We start from the raw sequence: 21,478 nt of genomic DNA, 5'->3' as shown, positions 1-21,478 counted from the left end.
TACATATGTTTTAAACTAGTATATGTGACTATTGGTGTATATAACTGAGTGTATGTGAGAGTGAGAGATTGAAAGAGTTCCTGTATGAATAAGTATGTGTTTCTATAAGTGATTGTTTAAAAGACTAAGTATGTGTAAATTTCCATAGAAGTAAGTGTGGTGGTGTGTGTATAACTGTATATGCAAATAAATGTATGTTTGATTCTTTATTAGCATGAGTAACTATGTGTGTGAGTAACTCTATGGATGAGAGGCATTGTGTTACAGGATGTATAGGTGTATGAGTACATATGATGTGTGAGTACACGAATGAGTGACTGTACAGGACTGTTGGTGAATGAGTGGATGTTTATGTGGTTCTTAGAATTATTGAAGAGGTTGTTGTAATTGGTATTGGTATGTCCATTTTTTTGAAAATTTCAGTCTCTATTTTTGAATGTGTGTATCAAAGGTTATATTAGGGTGAGAGGAGATCTGCCACTCTATCACATGGATGATGTCATCAGTGATGTCATCAGTGATGTCATTTGAGATGTCATCAGTGATGTCATGAGTGATGTCACTGACCATGTCATGAGTGATGTAATATGTAACGTCATCAGCATTGCATTGCGGGCGCGCGAGTTATAGTTAGCTTAACTAACTATAACGGGGAAATTTCATTGGTTTTTTACGAGTGAAATGTCCAGCTAACTATAACGTGTGTGAAACCTATGGTTTTTTCACTGAATTTGCAAGGTTTTTTAAATGCTAATTCCTAACTATAACATGTGTGAAACCTATGGTTTTTTCAGTGAATTTGCAAGGTTTTTTAAATGCTAATCCCTAACTATAACATGTGTGAAACCTATGGTTTTTTCAGTGAATTTGCAAGGTTTTTTAAATGCTAATTTCTAACTATAACGTGTGTGAAACCCATGGTTTTTTCAGTGAATTTGTATGGTTTTTTAAATGCTAATTCTTACCTATAACATATGTGATTCCCATATTTTTTTTTATTGATTTTTTATGATTCTTTTATTATAAATTCTTATCTTAAATGTGTGTTTTTTTTTTTTAAAAAACAAGTTTTTTTAAAACTTTTTATTCTCTTAAAACACTATGTTTTTTTAAAAAAAAATATGCAATTTATCAAGTTTTCTCTTTTTTTTTACCAAACAGGTAAGATATATTAGTATAACATAGAAAATATTTATTTTTTGTTTTTTTATTGCGCGTACGGTAAGCGTACGGTAAGCGTACGGTTTACGCAATGTCCGTAATTTATCTACTCTGTTTGCGTATAGTTACGCAATTTGCGTAGCCGCGCGTACTGTGCGTGGGGCGCGTAGGCGTGTACGCTACACGCGCACGTTACGCGGAAGTGTTGTGGAGTGACTGTTTTGCGCATGCACGCGAGCGCGTGTCTTTTTTACGCGCATGCGCACTTTTACCGTAAGCGCACCGTAAGCGCACCGTAAGCGTAACGTAAGCATAACGTACGCGCACGGTGGGTCATGTGATCATGAAACACAACTTTTGATTGGTTGAAACTACTTTCAGTTCTAGAACTCTCCTACACCACACCCATTCCCCTCATTTCTGCTTGTGATCCCTTAGGAGAAGGAGCTGACTTGTCTTTGTGATATGATGGCAGACCAGCATTCTTCTACTGAGAATGAGCCTAGCAGCACCACCATCAGGCAGAGAAAGAGGAAACAGAAGAGCTCTTTCATATGGGAGTATTTCAGTTTTCCAGAGGGTGAGAAAAAAGTCAATGCTGCCTTGGTGACTTGCAAGCTGTGCCAGCGTGTACTTTCGCGAGGTAATCCCAACAAGAAGTATTCCTTCGGGAATCACACTATGTTGAGACACCTTGAGGATGTGCATCCTAGGACACATGCACGACATACTAGGGGCAACCCTTCAGTAAGTCGAGCAAGCACATCCACAGCAGCTCAGCTGAGTCCTTCTTCGGAAGCTCAGCAGAGCCCTTCATCTGTGGGGGCACAATCACCTTTTTCTGATCCTCTGGAAACGAACCCTCGGTTTGGTAGGGTTACTATGCGGTGTTCATTTTGCCATGATCTAATTGTTCATAGGGAGACCAGTGTTTCCCTCATTAACAACAAAATAGATCAGCACAAATGTCCAACCAGCTAATGTTCCCATACTTCCTTTCCTCTGTCCCTGCATGAACACAACGGCTCTTTTAAGAGCCAACCTTACCTCTCAACTTTTTTTTATTTTTTCTTTAAAACTTTTTTTTTTTTTTTTTACCGTTCGCGTACGGTAAGCGTATTTTTTTTTTATTTTTTTAAAAAAACCACTAAAAATCAATTACCACATCTCAAGATCCTTGAGGAATTAATAACTAAATACTAAAAATCTTTTTGAGATAAAGTGGAAGAAAGAGACCTTCTAATTTCTCAGTTACCTGTCCCACCCAACAATTTAATTTTTAATTAAAATGCAATTGAAATTACTTGAAAAAATGGTTGGTTTTTTTTGAAAATTTTCTTTCACAATCTGAAAAAAAAGAAAAAAGTATTAATATTTAATAAATCAATATATTACACAGTACACGTATTTACATATTTTTCCCAAAATATTTTTTGCCTTTTTTTTGCTGTTTTCAGAATATATTGCATTTCACTATAAATTGTGAAAGCAATTGCATTCATCATTTAACAGCGGGCAAAAAAAAAATAACAATCTCAAAGATTGTTTTAAAAAAGCCCACAATCTCTTTTTACTTAAACATAACATTATAGAAATGCATAATATTCTAAAAAAATATCAAATAATATCAATACTTATTTCTTTAAAATACCGTCTGACATTTTTGTTTCAGAAGTATAATCACAAAAATATATCTCAAATAACTCCACAATACATCTGGTTCCATTTCCTTTAGGCCAAATAGTAATTTTAAAATTCTTTTTTGATTAAATTTCCAATGGTAATCCAATAAAATTCTAAAGTTTAAATTGTACAGATCTCACCGATTCTCTGTAACATTTTGGTTTCCGAAAGATTAATTAATAATTAAATAAGTCCACAATACAATTGTTTACCTTTCCTCATGGCCAAATAGTAATTTTAAAAATCTTTTTTGAATAAATTTCCAATGGCAATCCAATAACATTCCAAAATTTAAATTGTGCAGATGTTACCGATTTTGTCTAAATTTTTGGTTTTCCAAAGTTTCATTAACAATTTAAAAAGTCCACATTACAATTGGTTACCTTTCCATTAGGCCAAATGATAATTTGAAAAATCATTTTTTTTGAAAATTCCAATGGTGATCCAATAAAATGGTAAAATTGTTTTGTACAGATCTTGCCAAGTCTCTCTAAAAATTAGGTTTCAGGAAGATTAGAGAGGAATTTGCTAAATCAAAAGGCAAATGTTGCTTGAAAATCAATTGGGAATCATTACACAGTGTCCAGCCTTTTTCACATTTAAGATAAACTGTGTAATGTCCAGAAGTAACAGTAGGTCCTTCATGGAAAATTATTGCAACTGTTACAAAAGTTTTTCCTGAAATTGATAATTGCTGTCCTGTAAACTTCTTTATTAAAGTATCCAATTTTGAATCATCAGCTTTACATCGTTGCATCATTAAAATTACATATTGTCCGTATTCCTTTAAAATTAACGTTGAAAACATTTCAGATTGACACTCACTGCATTCCATGTTATGATTAGCATCTTTAACTAATTTAGCAAAAGTGACTGTTTTACTTTCTGGCAATGTTAAATAAATAAACCTTTCAGAATCAACATTAGAGCCACATGTATTGTAACAGTTTTCACAACTATGTTCCCATTTATAAGAGACACCAAACATATTTTCAATGGGAACCCCTTCTTCTTCCAGTACCTGAAGAAAAAACATCAAGAATTCCTGTGCGTCTTGCTGTACATTTTGAGAAAACTGTGTTCGTCCTGAACATACATCTAAAAGTTTTCTAATTTCAGTAGCACTTTCTATTTGAGTTTTATCATTACTCAGCTTTTGAAAAAGGAGACTCAACTAAGAACAGAATCTTTTTCTCTGATTTACTATTATCTGCTCTTGCACACTTTCCAGATAAAATGCAACATTCAGCACTACATTAGCGTAGCAGTTGACACCAGAGCTATTTTCAAAATGACATCCTACAACCTCTTCTTCATTTTCCTTTTTCTTTTTGCTTGCAATTACATCACTCCTCTTTTTTTTCCTCCTCTCTACATCTTCATTACAGATATTCTCATTTCTCCTTTTACGAGAAACTACACGTTTCTCCAACACAGGATACTGACCTAAATGAGGAGCATAGGTTCTTCTTAATCTATTATACTCCTTTACACAATTTGTATCAGCACTAACTTTTGAGTCATCAAAGTCTATCATGAATAAACCAGATAATGTTTTCACTCGTGACAAAGCTACATAAGCCATACCTTCTTTGAACACAGTTGAACCAATGTTCACAAAAGCACAATCTACAGTCAATCCTTGAGACTTGTGAATAGTTACAGCATATGCTAGCGAAAACGGAAACTGCTTCCTATGTACATATAAGTCTTTCACAAGCATGAAACGAACTGAACAACGACAAATGTCTTTAACTTCTTCTATCTGATCAAATTTTATTTTTGAACATTCAATTCCATCTTTTTTCTGATAATTAATAAAACCCACAACTCTTCCCATAGCTCCATTAACTAAACCTTTTTCAACATCCAAATTTCTCCTTAAAAATACTCTACAGTTCATGCAAACATATAGATTTTTTTCTAATCCAGCTGTTTTGGAAATGTTCTTCTCTAGTGAATCCAATTTATTTTTCAGTGTGCCTGTTAATGTGATAGTAATTCTTCCATCCTCAATTTTGTCCACTGCTTCCAATTTCCTGATATCTTCCTTTTCCAATTTTAAAAGCTCCTCATTGAATATTGAGCATTCACGTAGAGTTGGCATTAAGCAGATGACACTTTTCTTTTCTGCAATGTTCTTGTATATCTTCTCTGCAACTATTTCTTCCTTTGGAAATAAATTATGTAGCAGCCGACTCTGTAATGCTTTTTTGCCAACTTCTGTGAGTAGTCCAATTCTGATATCTTTCAGAATACTTCTATATTCTTCATCGTTTGCTTGCCTCATATTAGTAGTAAGTTCCTTGTACTCAAAGAAGGACCAAATATTTGCATTACCGATGCTTCCCAATGACTTCTTTGTGTCTTCATGTGTCACAGTATTAAACACTGGTTGTCCTTTAACTGGAGTAAGTTGTAGAAGATCCCCAAAAACTATGACATGTTTTCCACCAAATAACACGTCATAGTCTGTCCTTAGAATTTGCTGCATTCTTAAATGCACAAAGGCAAGCATTAAGTTTGATACCATGCTCACCTCATAAATAATGAGAACTTGCATCTTCTTCAATACTCTTGAAACTTCCAAGCATGCTTCTCCAGTTAGCTTGTTGTATTGTATTTTGTTCTCATGCTCCACTGGTAACATTAGCAAACGATGTAAGGTGATTCCTTTTATGTTATATGCTGCTAACCCAGTTGGAGCAGTAACCACACAAGACAAAGTAGAATCCGTTTTTTGCTGTAGGTAGCTTCTGATGACTTTTATTAGGAAATTTTTTCCAGTTCCAGCTTGTCCGCTTACATACATCCTGATTGGATGAAATGATGTGCATGAGCACTCTTTTTTTTCATGTAGAAATCCGTGATCAATTTTGCTTCTGATCTCTTCATAAATTTGTTGCTGCTCTTCATTCAGATGTCTTTCCAAATTTTGTAAGTCTATAAATTCTTCTTGAGCTTGATTCATAGCCGTTTCCACTTCATTTATGGCTATTGATGCTTCATTTTCAACGATTGGTTGTCCTAGGGGATCTTGACTGAGTGTTCCTGAACTTTGGCTGTCTTGAGAACTGTCTCTAGCTACTTCAGCTGCAATTGTAGTTTCCTGTTCAATTTCTTCATTTAACATTTGCAGATAAGTTGAGAATGTACTGCATTGTATGCTGTCTTTGCAAGCATTAAAAGAATCTTCATAGCTTTGAAATTCTCCCAGTAGTTCATCCTCTGTACGCCATGGTTTAAACAGCTGTAAAAGAGCCAAGTAGTAAAATTCCTTTTTGTCAGTAGTGTCGCAACTCAGCTTCCTGTGATTTATCAAACTTCCTTTTGTTTGCTTCACCAAACATCCTTCCTCACCAATGACTTTATATTTTCCATTGTTGATGTCTTCTGCGGCTTTCCGTGAATAAATGTAGTTCTGCAGCACTTCATAGAGACACATGTTCTCCAGATGATGACTTCTTTTTGGATAATATGTGTCCAACATGTTTGATTTCAAAATATCTGTACTTTCTGGGTCATTCTCGGCCAAATATTCAATTTCTCCAACAGATTTCAGTACCTGATTTCTCATTGCTGCAAGGCCTAAACTTGCCCAAATTATTCTTCTTGATTTCGAGTAGAGACTTGCAGAAGATAACCTATCTGAACATTCGTAGGATCCAATTTCTCGATGCGATAACATCTTTAAACTGAAACTGTACAGCTTCTTACTGACAGTCTTCTCGTGAGAAATCTCTTCCCACATTTCTTTCAATTCAGTTTTTTCAGATTTAGTAATGTAAGATGTTACATATCGAGCAACAGCAATGGAATTGTCAGCTACATACTGTATATCCATGTTAGCATTCCACATGGATAAAATGACTGGGTTGTAGTCATTTATATTTTTTGATTCTTCTTTTCTTTTTAGGTTGTAGGTATTCTTAGGTGATTTTCTTGTGATAGTATGTCTCACAGATGACATAAAACTGTTTACTCTTCCATTTGAAAGAACAGGTCTAGGAAATCCAAATCGACATTTAGTGTAGTATTTATCTTTGCTCTTGTATTTCCGTCGACAGTATTTTCCACACCGATGACTTTGGAAACGTAAAACTTGCTCCTTTAACTTTTTCTCTTCTGTGCTTTTTGGTATAGCACATGTTGCATATTCTTCAATGTAAGATAACACTGCTTCATCAGTATCTGTTCCAAACTTTGGGGCATCCTTGATCCACAACAGCATATGAATATGAGGAGCACCTCTTGCCTGGTACTCTTTTCTCCAAAAGAAATCCACTACTTCTCCAAGAGGTGGATTTTTTTTATTGCAGATGAAGGACATCATAGCCTCAAATCTATGATTGAAATATCTGCAAACATTAACCGGATCCAATGAGCACAGTTCTCCTGCTGTCTTGTATTTGATATTTTTAATGTTTGAATTTGCCTCTCGTAGAAAATCCAGTAAATCATCCCAAGCGTACTCAGCACAGCTTAGGGTAAGGAACCATGTTGGTGTTCCTAAATTCCGTAACATGCATTTTAATTCACCATGGCGTCGGTACCAATATTCATTTGTCCCACGCTGACAAGCCATCAGATTGATCAGTTGTGTTTCCAAATGATCATCTCGGTGCTGCACTTTCTCCATAAAATCCTTAGCAGACACATTTTGTAAATGTACTCCACTTTTTAAAATGTGATTTACTGCATAAGATAGTGCAGACAAGTCGCTTTCAAATGAAAGATGGAACAAATAAGGAATACTTTGTCGAAATCTGGGATCTTCTGCATATAGTCTTGTAGTCCGATACTCAGAAGCTGGAATCTGTTCTGGACGTTCATCGTATCGTCCTCCTTTTCCTTTAGGAAACAGCTGGGGAAAACATCGAGCTTCCAAGCTCTCCTCCCATACACTCACGGGAGTTCCTTTTGCTTTCTTCATCTGAAACAGATCAATATTGTCTCCCATAACTTCTTTTGAATGTAGAGGATGTATGCTAAAATGTTCATAAATTTCTTCTTCCTTTGACTTGTCCACTTTTTCAATTTGACCAGTTGGTGTATCTGTGTCTTCTTGTAAATCTTCTTCTTCTTCTTCTATATAAATTGATTCATACCATTTGTTATTCCTTTTCAAATACAAATTTGCTCTTTGTACTTTCCGTACATCTACCAGCTCCTGCCAAATCTTCTTATTCTTTGTAGGTACACCATTAACCAGAATAACTAATGGTTCAGTTTCCAAAGTATCTGCATCAATAGTTTCCATATTTTTTTTCAAATCCAAGGGCAAATACTCCACTCTACCTTTTAAACCTCTCAGTAAATCTGAAGGAGGTAATTTACCAGTTTTGGGCTCCATACGTACTATGGTCTGGAACGGATGAACACATTGAATAAGTATAGACTCATATGTATTTAATTCAGAAAGTTCGGCAGGAATAACATCCAATTCTAAATTATTATGTACAGCTCTGGTTGGCATTCTATTTTCCTCTAACTTGTTGTAACAGTATTTACAAATACGCTGATCTTCACCCAATTCAAAACAATTTTCAAGAAATATATATGTGGCAAAATCCTTCCACTTATAATTATCTTCATTTTCACTCTTTCTGTAGAGATCAACATTCCTAGTTTGTTTTCTATAATGAGTTCTGCGGCAACAAATACAAGTTATATTTGGTCTTTCATTAGAGATTATTGCAAATTTTGTTATGTGATCATTAAATGTTTTACTTACAGAGGGTTCTACATTCTCTTCCACTTCTTCCTCATTTACTGTGTCCTTTTCTGCACTGTCTTGTTCAGGACCAAAGTAACAAAACTGAATTTCATCAATAACCTTCTCTACATCTGATACCGATCCACGGAACAGAGCCCTATTCAATTCATCTAACTTTATTGCTGGACTTTTAGCAAAATACAACCGTCTCACAAACTTTCTCATTTCAGTATGATGAACAGCCAGCATCCTAAAATGATGGAAGACACTATTACACACTTTTCTAGATAGAAAAGCCAGAGAATGACCCTGCAAACCAGTATTCTCTCTCACTCTGCATGGATCTAGACTTTGAAGCACCTTAATCTTCTGTTTTACACTTTTTTTACTATATTCTCTTAGAAACTCACGAAATTTATCAATAGATTCCTGACGCACAGTGCAAATACTACTACAATTCCAAGTGTACACTGGGGCTTTAGGACGTCTCCCCATAGCCTCATCCGCCATCACTTGTACCTCATCTCTTGGAACCATTATCTCCTTCTCCATTATGCAACCATTTTTCACTTCATAAGCACGACCTCTGGTGTCAACTGCATGCAGCAAACTATTACTTTGAAAATAACTCTCTTCATTAAAAAAAGGTTCACTACTTGAACTATGCATCCATTCTCCTAAAAACACTTTACAAAAGTTTGTTCTTTTCACTACTCTTTTCCTTTTGATTTGTGATTTCAGTACATTAACCATTTTATCTAATGTACGCATCCTATTCAAAATTAAAATGAATAGTTTCCTTTTTAATTCTAATGCCTTTGCTGCAATGGCTTCAATTTCTTTTTTTCTCTTGTAATATTTTGCCTTTTTCTTATATTTCTTCACATCCTTTATCAAATTGGACATAACTCTTCTCTGAAACATTTTTCTACGTATCTCTTTAAACGCTGTTTTTCTGTTTAAGTTAATCTTTGTTATTGCAGAAGGTATATTTGCATTAACTAAATTCTCAATTTTTTCCTGTTCTTTTCTATTGAAAACATTCTTTCCAGTACAGACATTTTGTAAATTTTTCCTTTTTTTGAAGATGTTCTTTAAAAAATCTTTTGTCTGCTTACCAGAAGACTTTCTCTTTTTCCCAACATGAGCATCTCCAACTAACTTAGGTCCTCCAGTTGTCTTCAAATATAGTTTTTTTTTGTGGTTTTTCCTTACTCTGGATTTTGTAGGCATCTTAAATTTTGTTCACTGCTCTTCAGCAATACCTGAAAAAAACTAAAAAGAATTCCTTTTTTATATTTAAATATATTACTACATTTTTTATAATCTTTTCAAATCTTAAAATACTAAGTACCCCTTTCCTAGAAGTGAAAATCACAATAACACCTTCACAAATTAAATATCTAAAAACAATTCCTGTGTGCACATAGAGTCATGCTTTGAAATTAGGCAGAAAACGAAATTTCTTTGCCAATTGGAAAGCACACATTCTACTACTTTTTTGGCAAGTGATAAGTACTTTTACAGTCTGACACATTTTGAATCCACTTTTCAGATTCTGATAAAAGCACATGTCCAAACTGCTTTTTGAGACCAGCACCATGTGTAACCTGGGTGACTGACTACACTCCAGCAAGGGCAACCAGCCTTAGTGATGCTGAATGTATTTGCATTACTGACTGCAACCTCAAACCCAACTCGGTTGTGAATACTGTGCATGATTCCACAGGATAAGCAGCTGGGTGTGTGCTAAGAGTCTGCTTCTGCATAAAAAAATAGCTCCCCCTTTCCATCTAATGCAAATGTAAAATCACCAGAGCAATACCAAACAGATTTCTGAGACCAGCAACATGTGTAACCTGGGTGACTGACTACACTCCAGCAACGGCAACCAGTCTTACTGATGCTCAATGTATTTGCATTACTGACTGCAACCTCAAACCCTAAAAGTATTCCTCATTTATACCACTACACCTTAATTTATGGTGAAAACATAGTCCATATTATTTTACATGTTTGTATTTGCATTACTAAGTGCAACCTCAAACCCCACTCGGTTGTGAATACTGTGCATAATTCCACAGGATAAGCAGCTGGGTGTGTGCTAAGAGTCTGCTTCTGCATAAAAAATAGCTCCCCCTTTACATCTAATGCAAATGTTAAATTACCAGAGTAGTACGCAATAAATCTCTGCCTGTAATTCCTCTTTGCACACAGAGTCATGTTTTCATATTAGTCTGAAAACGTAATTTCTTTGCCAATTTGAAACCACACTTACTACTCTTTTTTTTGGCAAGTGATAAATACTTTTACAGTCTGACACATTTTAAATCCACTTTTCAGATTCTTAAAAAAGCACATGTCCAAACAACATTTTTTGACCAGCAACATGTGTAACCTGGGTGACTGAGTACACTCCAGCAAGGGCAACCAGCCTTAGTGAAGCTGAATGTATTTGCATTACTGACTGCAACCTCAAACCCCACTCGGTTGTGAATACTGTGCATGATTCCACAGGATAAGCAGCTGGTTGTGTGCTAAGAGTCTGCTTCTGCATAAAAAAATAACACCCCCTTTCCATCTAATGCAAATGTAAAATCACCAGAGCAATACCAAACAGCTTTCTGAGACCAGCAACATGTGTGACCTGGGTGACTGACTACACTCCAGCAAGGGCAACCAGCATTAGTGATGCTGAATGTATTTGCATTACTAAGTGCAACCTCAAACCCCACTCGGTTGTGAATACTGTGCATGATTCCACAGAATAAGCAGCTGGGTGTGTGCTAAAAGTCTGCTTCTGCATAAAAAAATAGCTCCCCCTTTACATCTAATGCAAATGTTAAATCACCAGAGCATAACGCAATAAATCTCTGCCTGTAATTCCTCTTTGCACACAGAGTCATGTTTTCATATTAGTCTGAAAACGTAATTTCTTTGCCAATTTGAAACCACACTTACTACTCTTTTTTTGGCAAGTGATAAATACTTTTACAGTCTGACACATTTTAAATCCACTTTTCAGATTCTTAAAAAAGCACATGTCCAAACTGCTTTTTCAGACCAGCAACATGTGTAACCTGGGTGACTGAGTACACTCCAGGAAGGGCAACCAGCCTTAGTGATGCTGAATGTATTTGCATTACTGAGTGCAACCTCAAACCCCACTCGGTTGTGAATACTGTGCATGATTCCACAGGATAAGCAGCTGGCTGTGTGCTAAGAGTCTGCTTCTGCATAAAAAAAATGCTCCCCCTTTACATCTAATGCAAATGTAAAATCACCAGAGCAATACGCAATAAATCTCTGCCTGTAATTCCTATTTGCACACAGAGTCATGTTTTCATATTAGTCACAAAACGAAATTTCTTTGCCAATTTGAAAGCACACTTACTACTCTTTTTTTTGGCAAGTGATAAGTACTTTTACAGACTGACACATTTTAAATCCACTTTTCAGATTCTTAAAAAAGCACATGTCCAAACAACATTTTCAGACCAGCAACATGTGTAACCTGGGTGACTGAGTACACTCCAGCAAGGGCAACCAGCCTTAGTGATGCTGAATGTATTTGCATTACTGAGTGCAACCTCAAATCCCACTCAGTTGTGAATACTGTGCATGATTCCACAGGGTAAGCAGCTGGCTGTGTGCTAAGAGTCTGCTTCTGCACAAAAAAATAGCTCCCCCTTTACATCTAATGCAAATGTAAAATCACCAGAGCAATACGCAATAAATCTCTGCCTGTAATTCCTATTTGCACACAGAGTCATGCTTTCATATTAGTCTGAAAACGTAATTTCTTTGCCAATTTGAAACCACACTTACTACTCTTTTTTTTGGCAAGTGATAAATACTTTTACAGTCTGACACATTTTAAATCCACTTTTCAGATTCTTAAAAAAGCACATGTCCAAACTGCTTTTTCAGACCAGCAACATGTGTAACCTGGGTGACTGACTACACTCCAGCAAGGGCAACCAGCCTTAGTGATGCTGAATGTATTTGCATTACTGACTGAAACCTCAAACCCCACTCGGTTGTGAATACTATGCATGATTCCACAGGATATGCAGCTGGCTGTGTGCTAAGAGTCTGCTTCTGCAGAAAAAAATACCTCCCCCTTTCCATCTAATGTAAATGTAAAATCACCAGAGCAATACCAAACAGCTTTCTGAGACCAGCAACATGTGTAGCCTGGGTGACTGACTACACTCCAGCAAGGGCAACCAGCCTTACTGATGCTGAATGTATTTGCATTACTGAGTGCAACCTCAAACCCTTAAAGTATTCCTTATTTATACCAGTACACCTTAATTTATCGTGAAAACATAGTCCATATTATTTTACATGTTCCTCACATTTAAATTTCTCCCAAAACAGAAAATGATAAACACAACTTCAACAAAAGGAATTCCAATTCTATTATTCATTTCTTAATTTACCATATACATCCCCTCTCAAACTCTAAACTCACCTTTAAAATTAGTTAGCTGTGAAAGAAATGTGGCACTCAAACAGCAGATTATCAGAGCCAGGATCTCTGTTCTGTACACCTCTCTCCTCTCAGCAGAACCAGATAATGGCAATGTTTCCCTCTCTTTTTCCACACATATACATGTTAATTTCAAATCTCAGTGTTTCCCCCTTTTTTTCAAATGTAATCACACATTTCTATTGGTTGAAAACCAACCCTTTTCAAAAAGTACCCTTCCCCCAACTTGACTTCTGCCTAGTACCCTTCCCCCAACTTGACTTCTGCCTGCTACCATAGCAACAGCTCATGGAACACTGCTGTGTGGTGTCAGGTCAGAAGTTCAGCAGACAATGTTTCATTTTCAAAGTGCAAGAGTGCTTGACTTTTCAAACCTAACAGCAAATCCATAGTACTGTTCTTTGGTAACACATTTTTCTGTACCAATACAAAACATGCTTCTATAAATTTACACATACAGCCTAGTTTTTATTGTAGAATGGTATGAAACAGCCAATCAGTTTAAAAAAAAAATATATATGTATGCCTCCATTTCCAAACTGTCTTTCATTTCTTTTTACCATTCTACTGAATTACACCTCCTGAGTGCATCCAGTTCTCCTTTGAAGATGTTCACAGTGTGGATTGTAGGGCACAGCTATGTCTTCTGGAGTGAAAAGTATGCAGAGAAAACAGGTATGGTGAGAGACCTTGCTTTGCCAAATGTAGACATTAAATGGATTGGTCAGAGAGGGTTAAAGTGGCACCAATTGATGCCATTGGTGAAATCCTTCATGCAAATCCAACACCCTGACCTCATAATAGTGCACTGTGGTGGCAATGACATAGGCACTTTGACTGGGGTAGGTCTGGAAATGCTTATGAAGGAGACCTTTGCACAACTGTTTTCACTTTTCCCTAAAACTGCCTTTGTGTTTTCTAACATATGCCAAAGGCAAAAATGGAACTGGTCCAATCATTTCTGTCCACAGATTGACAAAGCAAGAAAGCACGTCAACAAATCTGTTTCTGCTTTCCTCCGAGACTATGGTATGGGCTCCATTTACCACAACAACTTGCGTTACGACATGCAAGACATTTATAGAGGAGATGGTGTACACTTCAATGATGAAGGGAACAGAGTCTTCCTCTTGAACCTTAGACTCTGCATCGGTACTTACTTGTAGGTACCACTAAAAACTCACTTCATAAACACAACGGCTCTTTTTAGAGCCCCCTAATATCTAAACACTTAAATCTGCATTTCATTTCTTTTTTTATTTTTTTTCTACCGTACGCGTACGGTAAGCTCACCGTAAGCTTACCGTACGCGTACCCCGTGATTTTTTTAAAAATTAAAAAATGTTTTTTTTGTACTTTTCTGTCCTTCTTTGACCCCCTTTCAAATGTTATGGGGTCTGTAACTCTATTCCTTGCCCCCTTTTCAAGTTATCACCCTTTTTTTTCTGAGTGAAACACACAAAATGGCGGCCGCTGCTTCCTGGTTTCGACCGATTCGAATGTTTACTAAGATCTAACAGCCAATCAGAATCGCGCTCGCGCACGTCACCGTACGCGTACGGTAAGCGCACCGTAAGCGCACCGTAAGCTGCCACAGATATATATATTGATTTAAAGGCTATTTTCTCAGAATCTACTGAACAGATTTACACCAAACCTACAAAAGGCACTTCCTTGACCTGAGGACTACCTCTCTGCCAAATTTCATTTAACTCTGTTCAGCCGTTCGGGCTGTGGCTGTGTCTAAAGGTCCTATGGAAAAATGCATGGGAAAAACGCGTTTTGGGGCCCCCCTTTTATCTCAGCCCCCGCTTGACGAATCCCCCCGAGACTTTCAGGGTAGGAGCGGAGCGCAGCGCCCACCTATTTTGAAAATTTGGCGAGGATTCGTCGACCGGCGCCAAAGTTATTCAAAATAGAATGTTGCGGTTTTCCTATGGAAACAGGGTCCTAACTATAACTACCTAATGGCGACCGCCAGTAGGTAATATATATATATATATATATATATATATATATATATATATATATATATATATATATATATGTTCACTGAAAGAAACATAGGTTTCACACACGTTATAGTTAGGAATTAGCATTTAAAAAACCTTGCAAATTCACTGAAAAAACCATAGGTTTCACACACGTTATAGTTAGCTGGACATTTCACTCGAAAAAAACATTGAAATTCCCCCGTTATAGTTAGTTCAGTTAACTATAACTCGCGCGCCCGCAATCCACTGCTGATGACGTCACATATTACATCACTCATGACATGGTCAGTGACATCACTGATGACATCACTGATGACATCTCAAATGACATCACTGATGACATCACTGATGACATCATCAATGTGATACATTACTGCATCTTCTCACACCCTAATTTAACCGTTGATACAAAAACTCAAAATTTCAGACGTCCAGTCTCAAAACCATAGATACTCCAATACCAATAACTACATACCCACTTATTAACTCTTAGGTTTACATACACCTCCACTCATTCATATGTACAGTCACTCATACTTACAGTCACTCCGTACAAGACTATCATATGCATTTATGCACCTACATAGACACTCACACACCACCAATCATCCATAGAGGTACAGTCACACCTAGTCAGTCATGCAAATAATTAATCACACTCCCATTTACTCACCTATGCAGTTATACACACACAAGTTAACTTACTCATAAAAATAGTACCACATTCTTACGCTCTTATACAATCATTGATACAAGCACACACTCATCCATACAGCCACTCTCACAATCACACACTCTCACATATACCCACTTATATACTCTTACACGCATATATACTGCCTTTTACATATGTAGTTAGTCACAAATGTACCACTGAGATATACATTCAATCCCTAACACACCCATACATACACTCACTCAACCATACAGTTCATCACAGATGCACTGTTAAAACCATGCACCCATGGAATCACACAGCCTACCCACACAAACACTCACGCACCCATACAGATACTCAGACAACCAATCGATAACCCATATAGACACTCATATAGCTATTCACAAAACCATGCAGCCACTTATACACCAACAGACAGAAACATGAAGACATTCACACAGTTTAGTCACTAGTCTGCAGTAAGATACATTTAATGACTCACTTTTCCAGTCAATTATGCACGTAGACAATCATCCATTCACACACTTGTACAGCCACTCATTCTTTCACAGGCCTTTCACTATAAATATATAAAACATATTTAAATTTTACAGAAACACACAGTCACTGGATGATGTCATCAGTGATGTCATTTGAGATGTCATCAGTGATGTCATCAGTGATGTCACTGACCATGTCATGAGTGATGTAATATGTGACGTCATCAGCAGTGGATTACGGGCGCGCGAGTTATAGTTAGCTGAACTAACTATAACGGGGGAATTTCAATGGTTTTTTCGAGTGAAATGTCCAGCTAACTATAATGTGTGTGAAACCTATGGATTTTTCAGTGAATTTGCAAGGTTTTTTAAATGCTAATTCCTAACTATAACGTGTGTGAAACCTATGGTTTATTTTTTCAGTGAATATATATATATATATATATATATATATATATATATATATATATATATATATTATCTACTGGCGGTTGCCAGTAGATAGTTATAGTTAGGACCGTGTTTCCATAGGAAATCCGCAACATTCTATTTGGAATAACTTTTGCGCCGATTGATGAATCCTCGCAAAATGTTCAAAATAGGTGGGGCGCTCCGCTCCGCTCCTACCCTGAAAGTCTCGGGGGGATTCGTCAAGCGGGGGCTGAGAAAAAAGGGGGGTCCCAAAACACGTTTTTCCCATGCAATTTTCCATAGGGACCTTTAGTCCAAGGTACAGCCCAAACGGCTGAACAGAATTACTTGAAATATGGCAGAGAGGTAGTCCTCAGGTAAGGGGTGTGCCTTTTGCAGGTCTGGTGTAAATCTGTTCATTAGTTCCTGAGAAAATTGCAGTTAAAATTACATATATATCTATAAGCGCGCACCGTGCGCGTACGGTAAGCATACCGTACGCGCACGCTGCCGTGCGCGAGCGCAATTCTGATTGGTTGTTAGATGTCAGTAAACATTCGAATCAGTCGAAATCAGGAAGTGTCGGCCGCCATTTTGTCTCTCGCAGTCTGAGGCAGTGAAAAACAAAGGTGGAAAACGTGAACAGGGGGCAGGATGGACAGTTCCTGACCCCATAGCCTTTGTCAGCTGGTCACCGAAGGACCCCCAAGGGTAAAAAAACACAATATTATTTTTTTCAAAAAATCGCGAAGTGCGCGCACCGTACGCGCACTGCACGCACAACGCATCGTGGGCGCTTGGTGCGCAAAGCGCACCAAGCGCCCACAGAGTGAGCACGGTGCGCGTACGGTGAAAAACCTGAAAAAAAAAATATTAATAAATGCATAACTTAGCATTTAAAAAACCGTACAAATTCACTTAAAAAACCATAGGTTTCACCCACGTTATAGTTAGGAATTAGCATTTAAATAACCATGCAAATTCACTTAAAAAACCATAGGTTTCACACATGTTATAGTTAGCTGGACATTTCCCTCGTAAAAAACCATTGAAATTCCCCCGTTATAGTTAGTGCAGGCAACTATAACTCACGCGACCGCAATCCTCTGCTGATGACGTCAGATATTACATCACTGATTACATATGTGTCTTTCTGAAAAATAAATATTTGTCATATATATATAGCTAAAGATTAATGGAAGAAGACATGGGTAAATAGGTGTCTAAATACAGTGATGTAATATCTGACGTCATCAGCAGAGGATTGCGGTATATATATATTACCTACTGGCGGTCGCCAGTAGGTAGTTATAGTTAGGACCCTGTTTCCATAGGAAAACCGCAACATTCTATTTGGAATAACTTTGGCGCCGGTCGACGAATCCTCGCGAAATAGGTGGGGCGCTACGCTCCGCTCCTACCCTGAAAGTCTCGGGGGGATTTGTCAAGCGGGGGCTGAGAAAAAAGGGGGGTCCCAAAACGCGTTTTTCCCATGCATTTTTCCATAGGACCTTTAGACACAGCTACAGCCCGAACGGCTGAACAGAGTTACTTGAAATTTGGCAGAGAGGTAGTCTACAGGTCAAGGAAGTGCCTTTTGTAGGTCTGGTGTAAATCTGTTCAGTAGTTCCTGAGAAAATAGCATTTAAATCAATATATATATCTGTGGCAGCTTACGGTGCGCTTACCATGCGCTTACGGTAAGCTTACCGTACGCGTACGGTGACGTGCACGAGCGCGATTCTGATTGGCTATTAGATCTTAGTAAACATTCGAATCGGTCGAAACCAGGAAGCGGCGGCCGCCATTTTCTCTCTCGCACTCTAAGGGGGGAAGAAAAACAAAGGGTAAAAACATATAAAGAGGCAGGTTTGACAACTCCCAACCACCTAGCCTTGATTATGGTGTCCCTAAAAAACCCCCAAGGCCAAAAATTTAATTTTTTTTTTTCGAAAAAACGCCGATTACGCTTACCGTACGCGTACGGTAAAAATTAATTATTAAAAAAACATTATCCACACTTTCCCACCCCCGTGTGCAAATGGCATATCATCTAAAAGAACTTTTAATTGATTACCATCCATAACGAAGCGCATAATATGTCCTCCGTGAGCGGACGGTGCGCGAAGCGCATCGTGCGTACATTGCCCATCCAGCGTAACGTGGGCACGCGGTGCGCGTAGCGCACCGCGTGCCCACCGTGCGTGCACGGCACTAACTGCGTAAAGTGGGCGCGCGGTGCGCGAAGCGCACCGCGTGCTCACTGTGCGCGCACGGTGTGCGAAGCACACCGTGTGCGCACGGAACGAACTGCATTAAGTGGGCGCGCACGCCACGAACGGCGTAAAGTAACTTAGCATTTAAAAAAACGTACAAATTCACTGAAAAAACCATAGGTTTCACACACGTTATAGTTAGGAAATAGCATTTAAAAAACCTTGCAAATTCAGTGAAAAAACCATTGGTTTCACACATGCTATAGTTAGCTGGAGATTTTACTCATAAAAAACCAATGAAATTCCCCCGTTATAGTTAGTGCAGGCAACTATAACTCACGCGACCGCAATCCTCTGCTGATGACATATGTGTCTTTATGAAAAAAAAATATTTGTAATATATGTATAGCTAAAATTTAATGGAAGAAGACATGGGCAAATAAGTGTCTAAATACAGTATTAGCATCAGCAGAGGATTGCGGTCGCGTGAGTTATAGTTGCCTGCACTAACTATAACGGGGGAATTTCATTGGTTTTTTATGAGTAAAATCTCCAGCTAACTATAGCATGTGTGAAACCTATGGTTTTTTCACTGAATATATATATATGTACCCCAAGGTGAATGAGTGGGTGTATGAGTCTCTGTATGGATGAATTAGTGGGTGCATGACTAATCCGTGTGAATGTGTGCATCAGTCTGTCAGTTAGGTGTGTAAGTGGCTGCATGGGTTGGTGAGTAGGTACATGAGTGTCTATATGGGTTAGTAATTAGTTGTCTGAGTACCTGTATGGGGCCTGAGTGTCTGTGTGGGTGGGTGAGTAAGTGTGTGACTCCCTGCATGGATGTATGAGTGGCTGAATCCCTGGGTGTATGGGTTCATGAGTGTGTCTGTGAGGTACCATATCGACGAGTGAGTGTGCGTGTGGCTTTGTTGGTGAGTGAATGGATATCTCAGTGGTATATGGGTGAGCAACTGCATATGTAAAAGGCAGTATATGTGAGTATCGGAGTATATAAGTGACTGTATATGTGAGTGATTGATTGTGAGTGTGGCTGTATGGGTGAATGTGTGCTTGTGTCAGTGACTGTAAGGAGAGTAAGTATTTGTTAGTATCTGTATGAGTAGTGAGTGTGTTACTGTAGGAGTGAGTAAGTGGCTGTGTGATTAAGTATTTGGGTGAGTGAGTAGGTGTGTGAGTAGCTCTATGGGTGACTGATGTATATGAGTGGCTATATGGGTGTATGAGTAGATATATCAGTGGCTATATTGGTGAGTCACTGGCTGTATGAGTGCCAGAGATGAGTGAGTGGGGAAGTGTATGTAGACCTATAAATCAGTAAGTGGCTATCTACGTACTGGTATTGGTGTGTCAATGGTTTCAAGAATGGTAGTCTGAAATTTGGAGTGGGTGTATGATAGGTTATATTGGGGTGTGAGAACGTGCATCAGAGAATATGTGGATGATGTCATCTGTAATGTCATCTGTTAGAATCCGGGTTCTCTGGTTGGCACAGGTAGGTACTTGTGACAAGCAGGGAACCTTTCCTCTAGTCAGGGTAAGGGGTTACACTACTAAAACAACCCCTGCTCACCCTCTAGGTAGCTTGGCGTGAGCAGACAAGGCTTATCTCAGAGCGTTATAGGTTAAGCATTTGTGAACACATACAGTAACGAAGCGACAACACTACAAATGCACACCACACAGGTATTTATATTAAAAATAAGGATTCTTTATATAGGATTATCACAAGACCACTAAACGATTAAAAATACACAATACGGTTGCTTAGTTGGTAGAAGATTGCTTAGTTTCTATTTAGTTCTTAAATGCGACACTTTAAGTCAATGTACCTTAGATGCGACACGCAGGGCAACGAAAGTGTTGCAGCGATGCAGATGCGTTGAAGTTCTTGGTGCAGAAGAAATAAAGACGGGATCTTCCAGATGCGTTACGCTTCTCCGATGTTGCGAGAAGGCTCGACTCGATGCGTCAGCTACAGCGGCGTCACCCTTGACGAGATGCGACACGCAGGGCAACGAAAGTGTTGCAGCGATGCAGATGCGTCGAAGTTCTTGGTGCAAAATAAATAAAGTCGGGATCTTCCAGATGCGTTACACTTCTCCGATGTTGCGAGAAGGCTCGACTCGATGCGTCAGCTACAGCGGCGTCACCCTTGACGAGATGCGATGACAGCGGCCTTGGCAGTGGCACTCTTCTCCGACGTTGCGAGACGCTTCTGCTCGATGCAATGCTGCAGCGGCGACACCCCTTCTGCGAGATGCGACGACAGCGGCTCTGATGGTGGCACGCTTCTCCGTGGATGTGAGGTGCTTTTCTGGATGCGGTGCAATGCGACAACTACGAGGGCTGTGATGGCGACACGCTTCCTCCTCGATGCGAGACTCTTCTCTCGATGCGGTGCAATGCGACAGCCACGATGGCTGCGATGGCGACACGCTTCTTCGGCGTTGCGAGACACTTCCGGAATGATGCGAGACGCTTCCGCTCGATACGATGCTGCAGCGGCGACACTCTCTGCGAGATGCGAAGGCAACGGCTCCGACGGCGGCACGCTTCTCTTCCGTGCGTCGCGCTTCCAGCTCCTTGCGACACCCAGTCCCTCAGAAGGCCCAAAAACAGC

This window comes from Triturus cristatus, chromosome 2_1, assembly GCF_964204655.1.
Source record: "Triturus cristatus chromosome 2_1, aTriCri1.1, whole genome shotgun sequence".
In the NCBI taxonomy this organism is placed as follows: Eukaryota; Metazoa; Chordata; class Amphibia; order Caudata; family Salamandridae; genus Triturus; species Triturus cristatus.
This window is presented reverse-complemented; position numbering follows the sequence as displayed.